Below are 11,692 nucleotides of genomic sequence, written 5' to 3' on the forward strand. Positions count from 1 at the left end.
AGTAACACGTTGTTGGTTTTGGTGTTTTCATGGGATTTGTTGACAATAAGAAAAATATATAGAATGACAACATACTTAAAGGTGCAGTGTGTAGGATTTGGCGGCATCTAATGGTGTGGTTGCAGACTGACCGCAACTGAGTACCCCTCCGCTCACTCCTCCCTCTCCTGTGGTAACGTGAGCCACCGAGTGCAAAACTGTGGTAACGTCATTCCCCTCGCTCAGAGGCCATCTTTACCATAATCGAGGACTTCTTATCTCAACAAAAGCTCCACTTCCAAGCCAAGAATCAATCAGGCTGTAGTTATGCTTTTGGTTTTGCATCTGTACTGATTAAAGACACATATTATCTTGACTTATCTTGTAATTGATGCAAAGTTCACAGTATCATTAAACTGTAATATTTAAAGGTACAATGTGTAGGATTTGGCGGCATCTAGTGGTGTGGTTGCAGATTGAAACCAACTGAGTACCCTGCGGTAACATGAACTGCAGAGTGCAAAACAGTGGTAATGCCTCACTCAGAGGTCATCCTTACCATACATACACTACCTTAGGAGAAACGGAAGTCAGGCTGCGGCTGGCGTACCACGGTTTTGCACTCTGTGGCTCACATTACCGCAGTTTCTCAAGCGTGTTGGAGAACTGCGGAGGCCTTCAGGGAATTGAAAAACGTGAAAGGCTCTCTCTAGAGCCAGTGTTTGGATTGTCCGTTCTGGGCTACTGTAAAAACATGGTCGTGTCTAGAAGGTAACGTTCTACAATGCGAAATCTGCAAAAACTTGTAAAAACTCTCACTAGACTCGCTGCCCGATAACCTATCCAAACCGTAACTATTAGAGATCTATGTCTTACCTTAAACATCTCGCAAGAGTTTCCCCAACTTGCGGGCTCCCTTCTAGACACTACCTAGAAACATGGCGGTACAAAATGGCGAACTCTGTGAAGAGGACCGGCTCCCTTTATGAAGGGCTCATTCTAAGCTAATGAAAACACAATGATTCTTGGTTTCCAGTGATTATACACTAATGAAAACATAATTATTAATATTATATTATATTTCTGCTAATAGAGCCCCCAAAATGTTTTACACTGTTCCTTTAACTTCAACAGTGAGTTTTGTCTTCACGCTAGAAAGGAGTGTTTTAAAATCCTGGACATTACAAAACTACATTGAATTATTGTTCTAGCTTCACCTCTTCTCAGCACGCTATAAACTATGAGCACTTCCACTAGCTTTTTTCTTTTTTCTTTCTTTTCTCAAGTGCCTTCCTTTGCCACTGGCAACAAATGGAGTTGTATTTTGCCTTCATCTGTGCCTGCAGGGTATTCTTAGGGAGATTATTATAGCTTACTTTACTCTGAGGCCGGCCTGCCTTCCATGCAACCACACACCGGCCCAATGACTTTGGCCGTTCTTTCAAAGCTACTACGTTGTGCATTTCTGCAGATGTCACTAAATGGGGACCAAGAGTTAAGTATTTAGAAAATGGGAGAATTTCGATTTTGTTCTGCCAACGGAAGAAAAAAAAGTCTGTGTTTCCATTTTGTTTTGGGGTGGGCACCACATTTCCTGTTGGATATGTGTGGTTTCCTCCAGACTCTTTTTAGCCGTTTCGCTGATTTTTACATGTGCATTGTTTCTGCGAGTTGTCTGTGTGTACGTGTGCAGCTTTTGGACTATTTTGGGGAGAGACCGTGAGGATAAATAGACCGAGGGATGACAGAGCAGGAAAAGGGCATTGTTATTAGGAGCTCAGTACTTCCCCAGAGCTTCGCAGAATGATATCACACAAAGAGCTCCACGTCCAAATGGAAATTATGTCTGAAATAAAACGTTTAAAGTTGTGATATCATCATGGCAGCCACTCACCCGTAAAGTAACTGCTATATACAGTACAGCACTTTCCAAAATCCATCATTAAATCCTCTTTTCACTCCACGAAGACTTCTTGCTAATTCTGAGCTTCATATTTCAGCCTTATCTTGAATTACGTCATCTCCATTATGTGCTTAGAGTTGAAAGAAATGTTAAAACCCGTCTTTCTCCGACTGAACTGCTATAACTTCAGAGGATGGCTTGCTTCCACTTGGCAGGCTCCACCTGAACAAGGCCTCCCAGCATTAGCTGAACATTTGCTGAGAGTGTTATCTTTTAGGTTCAAGCATGAAGGTCGTAACTTTTTTCCTTATCGAGCAGTGATCTTGAGGTAAAGAGTGAAAACAGGAAAGCAGCAGTCCAGGTTTAACACTGCAGTTGCAATGCCCCCCCACCCTATCTCTGTTACATGCAGGCTGATATCAGAGAGGGAGATTAAACAGTTCCTCTGACGAGCTTCCAGGTTTTGTATGATGGAGGAAATTTATGGGTCACAATCCATCCGAGGTTTTCTCCCGTTGGGAGGATGATTGCACTCACTTCTCTTATATCTCTCTCTTTTGAAATATAACTTACCAGGTGTTATCCTGGTTTATACTGTTTCTTTTGGTTTCTTGTTGAAACAAGCCGATGTAAGGTACAGTAATTCCACTGGTACCACAACAGGATGCATCTTATTTTTGCCACAGGAAAAGGAAAGGAAATCATTTCTGGAAGCCATGGAAGTTGGTGTAAATATCAATGTCTCTAGGCTATAATCCAAAAGGATGACACCTTTTATAACTCTCCTCTTCCCTCCTTTCCCTCTCTTTTCATCACTATACCGATCTCTTTCAACCCAATACCTGCAGACTGCAACCCTCCTCCTCTACACTCTTCGCCTCCTTGCTAATTTACCTCTCCATGACACCTCCCTTCCCTCTCCATGACACCTCCCTTCCTCCCTTTATTAGAGAGTTTTATTAGTAAAAAGCAAATACACTAAGCAGGCAGATCCACTAAATCAGGATGGCCTAAATTTAAGAGATTGTTTAGACTTTGTGGAAACTATTTAGCTGCTGGTTGCTATAAAACCTTGGCGACCATGAAACATGGGCTTGTTGGAACTAAAATGACTCTTTTCCAGTAATAATTGCAAAACAGTTATTGTGCAGATGTATCTATTGAAAATATAAAACCTACTGTATGTATATGACAGCTATATTAACTTTACAGCGTTGTGTGTAGTGTTGTCAGTGTTGATCAAGGGTTATTCCATATAGGAATAAAATGAGGGAAAGCTGAAATGTTAGTGAGCAATGTATCCTCATACGGTTTGTATGATATCTTACGAAAAGTTATTCCTCATTTTTTTGTGTGTTTTCTTACGAACGTCCAGCAACATGTTTCAATTTCCACTCGTTACGTGAATACAGTCTTTTCAAAATAAACTTTCGTCTTCACAGGAAACAACTTGGTTAGGTTTAGGCAACAGAACGACTTAGTTAGGTTTAGGAAAAGAGTGTGGTTTGGGTTGAAATAACTGACGTAACTTAAGTACGTAAGTTACGTGACAAATAAATCAACATCGACTTCTGGTTTCACACAGGACACGAACACCTGTCTCCTGGGTGAAAGTCTGGTGTTTTTTTATGCACTGTGGCCTACGAACGGTGTATGAGAACAGCCTGATCAGAGTGACTAAAAATTTGTAAGCAGAAAGTGGACAGTCATCTACCGCAGCTCTAGAATACTAGAGTACTCTCATACTGGTTCATTACACGTATTGAATAGCTGCTGAGAGACTTCTCTACCTCACAATGTGCTTCTAATACAAGCGTCTAGCAAACAGGAAGTAGCCAAAGCTGAGAACTTCCTGTATAAGCCCATCTACTGGCCAGCTTCTGAACTATGGGCACAGGAGGTTCCTGAATGTGTCCTCAGTGTGTGTGTGTGTGTGTGTGTGTTTGCCATTCAGCATTCCACCCCCCTTTGCTTCCTTCCCCGCTGCTGGCCTGCCGGTGCACGGCATCGTGGGAAAGAGTGAGTCGCACCTCTACACGCCGCCCTTGCTCACTCACCACACACATAAAGCAGCAGCGACGGGGACAGATTTAGTGGGTGTTGCGAGCCAGATGTGTTGCCGCGTGGAACTGTTATAAAATCGTGCCGTTAATGTGCCACCCTGATTCCATATTTAGAGAGAATTGATAACGAGCGTGTGTGCGTCTCAGGACTCTAAAACAGAGGTGTTCAAAGCTTGTTTGTTAAGTTGCGCATTTTTAACTAATCTGATCTTTCTTTGCGTGCTGAAGGTTAATGTTCTAGACCAGATTCATACTCCCAGAACAAACACTCCTTTTCGTTCATCCCTAGTTCCCCAAAATAAGATTTGCAGCATCATGTGACAACAATTACTCTTTTGTTTATGTACATGCATGTGTGGTGCGTGTGTTATGGGACATCTGAGCGTTGGCTCAGCCCGTAGAGTGTGTGTGTCAGACACTTCAGAGGAAGAGGAAGATGAGAGGGTCAAGTGCGTCCAAGTCGTTCCTCACGTTGCCCTTCTGGATCAGCTGCTTCCTGTTTATTGTTGCACTGAAGTGTTGTCCCATGAAGATAACAAGGCTTTGACCTTTGACTCCGGCAGAACAGGAGCACATCCTGCGACGGATGCCATATTGTTCGGTGCCTCGTCACGCCTCGTCACGTGACCGGCGTGACCTGACACCTACTCACATTTGTACAGTTTGTACGTCATAGTGGATCATAGTGCAGCATATGATTGAATGGCTTTTATGTAGAAGAGGGGTTTACCTTGACATGGTTCAAATGTGATTACTGGTGCCAGAACACTGCCTGAGTGCAGGCTGAATAATAATAAGCTGGATGTAGAAAAAATAGTGACACTAACCTCCCTTTTATTTCTCAAAAACAGCTAGCAACAAATTCAGCAGCCTTTTCCAACCACTGAAACAAACTTGTTAAATGTTAAAGGATGTTAAATCCCCAAACATTTAGTAATAAATTAGCACAGCTTATTTGAATTTGTGCAGTCTGCATGTCTTCACAGAGGCCTTTCAATTCTTCTCATACACTGAATGAAATTCAACAGAATCTGGCTTCAACATACAGAGCACAAAACTATCCCTAAAGCCCTAAAGCAAAATTTGTTATTTTTCAATAAAGTTGAGGTATAAGTTTACATTAAGACAGAAGGAATTGATAGATTATATTCAATGTTTTATAATACAGTGTTCTCAAAACGTTGCCTATCTTCTTGGAATCAGAGAGCAGGAACTTACGGCCACTTTGAGTCTGGAAAACGGTCAAGAAAAACTCCAAAATCAGCTTTGTAACTTTCACAGCTGTCTGCGGCTGGAGCCAGGGCAGAAGCTGGAGAATTTTCTTCGTCCCCTCCTAGAGTAAGATTTATGTCCAGCCCGGTCTTCTCCCACTGCTCCGACTTTGTTTTCTTGTTTATTTTTTTGGAACGGTATAGGATTTCTTTTCCAATAAATTGTGCGCCGCAGGACAATAATCAAGATAAGGTATAATGCTGGTTTCCCAACCAGCGCCACACACAGTACAGGTCACAATGTGTTTACATTACGGAGAGCTTGTAGAGGGATTACGGCCAGGAGATGGAAAGGCTCCAACAAAGCTCAGAGTTGTTCATAAGGATGTTTGGCGAAGTGACAAAAGTATATAGAGACTTGGAGAAAGATGGAGAGCAAGTGAAGTTGAGGCTACAGCAGCTCAGGTTCTGTACACAGGAGTATTTTTTACGAGAGCTGATCACTGATCGCAAGTTCAAAAGCATATTTTATCTGTTTTGGACTGCAAAAAGGACTCTCTGTTCTCTCAACTGCTGCTGCCATCAACAACGCTCGCGTGAGCGGAATATGACAAAATAGAAACCCACAAAAGGCCGTTCCAACAGTCTAAATAATAACAAGCTGAGATTCATTTACTTTTGGTTCTGAAACCCCCTCAGCACTACAGAGTGTCTCTATTAGATCTGGAGCATTCAAGGCGTGTCGACCACTAAACGGAGTCATTCATCTCTACTTCATCGAGTACATCACTGATAATGTGACCTGTGCATGTCTGAAACCTCGGCATGTGACCTGGACCGTGTAGTCTGCATCATCCAAGGTCTCCTTTTACTAAATGGTTCATGAAGACGGAGACAAATGTAATTTTGTAAGCACATTTAGACAGTCCTGGGTGCATAGTAAACACGGTTAACAAGGTTAAGTCCAGACTCCACACTGATAAGAGCCGGAGACGGACAGGAGCCACTGATGACGTGGTGTGTGTTTTTTTCAAATTTAGAGTTTCTAATGCCAGTAATCAGTGGCGAACTCAGGCTGTCTGAGGTGCAGGGGCGAAAAAAATAATAAGAGCACCAGCTGAATGCGGTGGGGCACCAACACGCAGAAAGATTTGTATAGCAGCCTATATGCCACTGCATCACATTTTCTCCACTGGAAGGGCAGCCTATAGGGCAATTTATCACGTTTTCTCCACTGGAAGGGCAGCCTATAGGGCAATTTATCAAATTTTCTCCACTGGAAGGAAACCCTAGAGCCCACTTTATCACGTTTTCTCCACTGGAAGGGCACCCTAAGGCCACTTTATCATGTTTTCTCCACTGGAAGGGCAGCCTATAGGGCAATTTATCAAATTTTCTCCACTGGAAGGAAACCCTAGAGCCCACTTTATCACGTTTTCTCCACTGGAAGGGCACCCTAAGGCCACTTTATCATGTTTTCTCCACTGGAAGGGCAGCCTATAGGGCAATTTATCTAATTTTCTCCACTGGAAGGAAACCCTAGAGGCCCCTTTATCATGTTTTCTCCACTGGAAGGGCACCCTAAGGCCACTTTATCATGTTTTCTCCACTGGAAGGGCACACTAGAGGCCACTTTATCATGTGTTCTCTACTGGGCACCCTAGAAGGCACTTAATCACATTTCCTACACTGGCAGGGCACCCTAAAGGCCACTTTATCTTGTTTTCTCTACTGGACAGGCAGCCTATAGGGCACTTTATCTCCTTTTCTCCACCAGAAAGGACGCTCTAGAGGGCACTTTTGCTGAATTTCTTGGTGGCATCAAGGGGGGCAGTCGCTCTTGTCTCACTATTTTAGGAGGAATTAAAAGAAAGCAAAGTATATAAAGTAACACATGCTCTAATGATGATCAAGACAGCTTAACATCAATTCTCATTTAATGTGGTTATAAAAGACAATACTAATTTATGAACTCATCAAGCACGTTTGTGACATCATGACTCAACTGCACCAAGTTCATGCCGTGTTTCGACCGGCGAGTCCGTCCTCAGAGGTTTTAACTCTCTCGTCCACTGGCAGCTTGGCAGGCAGCAAGACCCAAATATTTACTGTGCCTTGTCTGCCATCTAAACACCCTTTCTACATGACATATTTATTCAATTATGCTTCGTTTCACAGAGACAAAAAGAGCACTGCAAGGTCTCGGGCCAAGTTGTGAGCATTTTCCACCAACAACTGCACAGTCCCGTTGGCTTTGATTCAAAACAGACGGGGAGAAACTTTGGATGCATGTATGACATTTGTTAAATGCTCTCTGTAAACCATTTTGACTGCTGAGGAAATCATAAACATTACTTTTGCACGATTCAAGGTCCAGGTAGGCCGCTTGGAGCCGACAGTAATGGTGAGGTGTTTTTTGGAATAAGGCCGTTGGCTTTACAAAGAGCACTGTGTGAGCCACCAGTGATTACCTACCACAAGGGAGGTGTTCTCTAATTTACAGCCATATTTCTCTTTTATTGAACATTTGTTTTTTTAGCATGCATACTGCCACAAGTTCAGGCCACAACACAAAGTGGTTTCCAATTTGCAGAATAGATATTTGTAAATGCTCCAAAATATTTCTTCACAACCATAGACTGAAAAAAACATCAGGGTCTGCACTGCGGTAATTTAAACATTTGCAACAGCTATTATTTCTGCAATATTTCTTTTTAAATAACAGCAAATGAGTGAGATCACAATGAATGTCCCAAGAAGCCAACAATGGCAGCTAATTTTTCATTTTTTTCCCAGCATGCCTACTTCCATATGAGCTTGGAATATAATACATGCGGTTACATGGTTCAGCAAATGTGAAAAACTGCTTTAAACGATCCTTCTGACATCTTGGCAGGGACGCTCTTTGATCCATTTGGTGTTGTAGGACAAGACGAGTGGTTTTAGTTCCACCTCTGTGTGTCCGGTATCTGTTTATATCACAACACTGCATGCTGATACTTAGTTATACTGCGTGTGATTAGTGGAGGGTTCAGCATAACGTCGCACAGGGACTGCTGAGCACAATGGGATCTGCCTGCTCTGATGTTGGCACGCAACATTGAGTTGTTGTAAAAACGTAAGTGTTAATTTGGCTAAATGCATTCCTCTCAGGCTCAGTAAAGTAGTTTGCGTGTGTGTGATCCACTTTCATGTCCCTGTATTGCAGTAATTGTGCCGTCAGGCAGACAGTGAGCTGCCAGTCACCTTTGAGTATGAGGTTGACATCATTATGACTTCATTTTGCCGGCTTTCAAAGTCACTCAAAGTCAGAGAGTTGTGTAAAACTGGATGCTCGAGGAGGCTGACATTTGTTATACAACCCACGTGGCCCCAGCTGGCGCCTTTCTCCTTTCTGATTTTGTTTTGTTCTAAACGTCTTTTTCAGTCTCTGATGCTCCCCTACTTTCTTAACCTAATTGTTGCTTTTTCTTTCGGAGTTTGCCTCAGAGGCACGACTTAATGCTTTCTTCTGAAATATCACTGTGCTCTTGCAGAGGCAGTCTGTTTCATGTTGGTGAAGTGTGTCGGGGTGCGGGGATTTGGGGGTATTGTGGTTGTGGCAAAGGGGGGTTCGCTCGTTTCTCCTCCAGGCAAAGATATTATTCCCAAATTTTCCATGCATTAAGCAGTTATTATTTAACTACTGCAGCTTTCATACATACACACTCAAACACACCATCATGCCCGTGCAATAGAGACAGTTGTGCGCAGGGCTTACATGGGGGACAGAGTGGTCACTGTGTTTCCCATCATTCCCTGCACACACAGATAGCCCTAAATGGAAAAGCAAGGTGGTGTGTGTGTGTGTGTGTGTGTGTGTGTGTGTGTGTGCTACCGCGACCAGAAAATCTGCTGCTCCGCTTAGGATACCCACCGGCTGTCCACATCACAGTGACCACTGATTTCTGAGCTCTGTAATCACCGCACACAGGACTATTTCGGTGCAATCTGACTATGGATTAGACAGCAAATTGCCGGGGATAGTGAGCGTTTCCATGGAGAGGGTGGAAGTTGCTTGTAAGGAATAATAAACAGAGTTAGATTGAGATTAGACGCGACGGTCTGAGAGCGGTGGCAGCTGGAGGAGTGAGTGTGTATCCAAGTGTTGGCGTTTATTTAAAAGCATAAAGAGGAGAACAAGGAGGTTTTATATGGGAAAAAGATTAAAAAAAAACGACAAAAAAATATGTAATTCACTTAATTACCTCCATTTGTGCATGTCTAACTGATGACTTCTTCCTCATCCACTATTAATCAGATGGGTGTAAGCTGACATAGCCATAAATGTTTATACTCTGTCAAGTTCACACACATATGTGTTGGAGACCCGCAAACTTGTCCAAAGTCCTCCCAAAGCTCAATTCATTACAGAGTTTGTGGTTAGAACTGTCATGAAAGTCATGCTCAACCCAACAATTAGCTCCTTTAATGACTAAAAATATAAAAACTCTGTCAAAAGTCTTTAAACGCTCCATCGTGTATTTATTAAATGTGACTCCCCATCAACATGGCGGACCGCTGAGAGACTGACGTACACACACAGTATGCATCAGAGGACTATACGTATAGATAGCACGTGGCACATCTTTCCGAGAATAAGGAAAATAAACTTACGCACACACATAAAAACTCAGTGATGATTTGAATTGGAAACCTCAACATGCATTCCTTGACACTGCCACATTACTTCCCGTCCGCCACAGCAACAAAATGCAGTCCTTCTCCCAACGTTAGCACAATATTTCAACAATAACAATTGAAGAAGACACACATCTTTTTCTACTTTTGCTTGGAAAGTTTTCCAATGAAATTGTACTACATGATGAATATATTAAGTATGCTATTTTGCCCCAAAATTATACAAAGGCATGTCGGAGCTCATTTATAAGACAAAGGGATCTGGAGTGCTGGTAAACGCACAAAAAGCCTGTATGCAGATGGTATGTGAATCATGCCAAAAGAGAAGGAATCTGCTCTGGCTCTATCAATGATAGTGGTGTAAATTATTGAAGGAACAACATCACCGTGCAATGAATCACCTCAGCAGCAAATGGGTCAGCGTTGAGAGAGTCAAGTTGCTCTCATGAGGTCATACGCAGAGTTTGTTTTTGTTGCTGATCAGCTTCCAGGAAAAAAAGATCTAATACTACTGTAGGATTCACAAAAGAAACTTTCTTTATCAAATCAAATACAAAGTTCAGTTCTCTTTTTGTAACTTTTGAAAGCAAAAGTGGGACTTCCCTTACGAAAAAGTAGTATACTTCAAGTTTATTTTATCAAGTCAACTTAAGAAAAGTTCAAGTACATTTCCCCGAATCATACTTTATGTAGTAAGTATACTAACATCAATCTGCTAGTAGTATACTAGTAGTGTACTAATTCAATACTTCTTGGGACTAAATTGGCCCACTTTTTAGTTTATAAAAGTATACTTTTAAGTGTACTTTAAGTGTAGGAATAGTAAACTTTGAGTACACAACTAGTTTACAATTAAGTTGTATTTTGTACTGCAACTATACTATGAACTATACTACAAGTGAATAGGTATACTGTTAGTTTAATAGTTATATATTATATACTTGTAGCCTACTTTTTAGTTTGTGAAAGTACACTTTAAAGTACTCTCAGGTTAATAGTTTTTATACTGCAAGAATACTTGTATATACTTGTAGCCCAGTTTTTAGTTTATGAAAGTACACTTTGTATACTTTAACTTTTAGTACTTCGCCAATGATTTATGTATTACACAAAGAGACTCCTTTTGCTATTTGACTTGATGTTTTGTGATGATAAAAAAAAATACATATTCTCGCATGCCTCCACGGTGAACGGAGAATCCAAAAATGTAGAAAATGCTCGATAAATTGAAGTAAATTCATATCAAAACATTCGTTCACAAACTCTAAGACACTTTAATAGGCTACTCTATCAAAAAGTAAGCACAACTACAAGCCAAGTATACCTTTCTGTAGACCTATAAGGTAGGAATACTTAATTATGTTTTTCTTAAGTATATCTCGATCAAAAGATTAAGTACAAGTATACTTAGACTTTTCTGTATACTTGCCCTATAATACTTAAGTATATCTCTGATAAGTACATAAAAAGTAAACTGAAAGTATACTTTAAAATATGTATACTAATAGCACACTTGAATAAACTTCTAAGGGTTGAAAAGCACCATTCACTGAAAACCAAAGTCTCTCCTTTCCTTCTCACAACTCTCTCAGATTGGTCGTCAAATTTATGTGTTCATGCTATTGCCTTGGGTGCTTGCCGAGCGGTGCCATTAGCTTTATCACATTTCCCAGCAACCATGCTTGGCCTCTGATCACCTCCGAAGCTGAGCAGCTACACACACACACACACACTCACCTGTGCTCCAACTGGTTAATTTCCTGAACATCAGAGAGAGAGAGAGAGCTGGGTTGGGTTCGACAACAAAGACAGGAAAGCGTTTGGCTTTGATAGTTCTGAGTTTATTGTGCTACGCT

The sequence above is a fragment of the Sebastes fasciatus genome, chromosome 16 (assembly GCF_043250625.1).
Source record: "Sebastes fasciatus isolate fSebFas1 chromosome 16, fSebFas1.pri, whole genome shotgun sequence".
Classification (NCBI taxonomy): domain Eukaryota; kingdom Metazoa; phylum Chordata; class Actinopteri; order Perciformes; family Sebastidae; genus Sebastes; species Sebastes fasciatus.